The following is a 2,081-nucleotide window of genomic DNA, read 5'->3' on the forward strand; positions in this document are numbered from 1 at the left end:
TTACTTTTTGCCAGATTTCTTAATTCCACCTGTGGCCAGGGGACCCTTCCCCACGGCCTTGGCTTTTAGCTCCTCAACTTTCTTCTGTTCTTCCTTCTGTTTCTGCTCGAAAGCTCTATCTTCCTCATCCATCTCCTTGGCCTGCTTCTTGGGCTGTTTCTGGGGGGGGGTTCTTTTTGCCACCTTCCCTGCCCGACATGGCACCTCCAGCCCCTTCACCAGACCCTGCAAGGTTTATTTTCATGTTGGAGTATAAAAGCAAGGATTCATCAAGGCTGTGGACTTTGGTTCTTATTTGTCCCATCAGGACAGAGTGAAATGTTTTGATTTGGCCTCTAATGGCCATCTCCATGGTCAGGTTGATGCTCTCTCTGATCTGCCCAGCCTTTGTCCCTTGCTTGGTTGTCATAACTGCTGTGGGCTGAGCAGGAATGCCCCCAAGGGCTCAGGTGTTGAATACTCGGCACCTCTGGGAAGATTATAGAACCTTTAGGAGACAGAGCCTTGATGAAGAAGGTCTTTGCTGGGACTTTGAGGAGACACTGAGGTGTTGTTTTCTCTTTCTCCTCTGTGCAGGTGCAATGTAACCAACCATCTTCCTTCTCACACTACTGTGCCTTCCCTGTCTGTTGCCAAGTCTTCCCCTCCATGGTGAAGTCTGCCCTCTAGACCTGCAAACCAAAATAAACCATTTCCTCTTTGGTTTCTTTTTATCAGGTCATTTTATCACAGTAATGGGAGAGAAACTAATATTATGTCCTATTTTGATTTGTATAAGATGATCACACAGTGCCTCCCTTGAACTTGGGCACTTTTGTGAGACCACAGTGACGTTCTGTGTTGTGTATTTATTATTGGAAAATGGATATCCATGAAGCCTGTCTGGGGCACAGTCCAGCCTGTGATGGAGAATGACTCTCATCTGTCACAGGAGGCCATTGTGGGCTTGACAACCAGAGAATCCTGTACAAAAGAGGAGCTGAGTCTATTGACTGTAAGCAGGTCACTGGGGGAGTCCATGAAGGCTATATACTGTCCACAGCCACAGCCACAGCCACAGCCACAGCCTCAGCCTCAGCCACAGCCACAGTCACAGCCACAGCCACAGTCACAGCCACAGCCACAGCCTCAGCCTCAGCCACAGCCACAGTCACAGCCACAGTCACAGCCACAGCCACAGCCACAGCCACAGCCACAGCCTCAGCCTCAGCCACAGCCACAGTCACAGCCACAGTCACAGCCACAGCCACAGCCTCAGCCTCAGCCACAGCCACAGTCACATCCACAGTCATAGCCACAGCCTCAGCCACAGCCTCAGCCACAGCCTCAGCCACAGCCACAGCCTCAGCCACAGCCACAGCCACAGCCTCAGCCACAGCCACAGCCTCAGCCACAGCCATAGCCACAGCCACAGCCACAGCCATAGCCTCAGACACAGCCACAGCTACAGCCTCAGACACAGCCACAGCCTCAGCCACAGACACAGGCACAGCCTCAACCACAGGCACGGACATGGGCACGGGCATGGGCACGGGCATGGGCACAACCTCAGCCATAGCCTCAGCCACAGCCACAGCCATAGCCACAGCCACAGCCACAACCACAGCTGCAACCTCAGCCTCAGCCATAGACACAGCCTCAGCCACAGCCACAGCCACAGACACAGACACAGCCTCAGACACAGCCACAGCCACAGCCACAGCCATAGCCACAGCCACAACCACAGCTTCAACCTCAGCCTCAGCCACAGACACAGACACAGCCACAGACACAGACACAGCCTCAGCTGCAGCCTCTCAGAATATTTAAATGCTTGGTTGAGGAATTGTTCGGGTCAGATTGACCTGCAGGCCTGTCTGGGAGAGTGTCTTGAATATTAATTGATCCAGGAGGGTCCAGCCAATTGTGGGCGGTACCATCCCTGAAGAATGTGGTTCTGGGCTACACATCAAAGTTAGCAAAATAGGGCCTGTGTGAAAGACAGAGTCAAATAAGCCAGAAAACAAACCAAATTATAAACTAGATTGCAAGTCAGAGAGCAAGCCAGGCAGCAGAGGTCGTCCTGGCTCTCTGCTTCAAGT

At 52.5% G+C, this 2,081-nt stretch overlaps 1 pseudogene; it reads right to left on the reverse strand.

Moving 5' to 3' along the window:
• Positions 1-199, reverse strand: LOC127677730 (translation machinery-associated protein 7-like; annotated as a pseudogene).
• Positions 200-2,081: the final 1,882 nt, after the last annotated feature.

This window comes from Apodemus sylvaticus, chromosome 2 (assembly GCF_947179515.1).
Source record: "Apodemus sylvaticus chromosome 2, mApoSyl1.1, whole genome shotgun sequence".
Classification (NCBI taxonomy): domain Eukaryota; kingdom Metazoa; phylum Chordata; class Mammalia; order Rodentia; family Muridae; genus Apodemus; species Apodemus sylvaticus.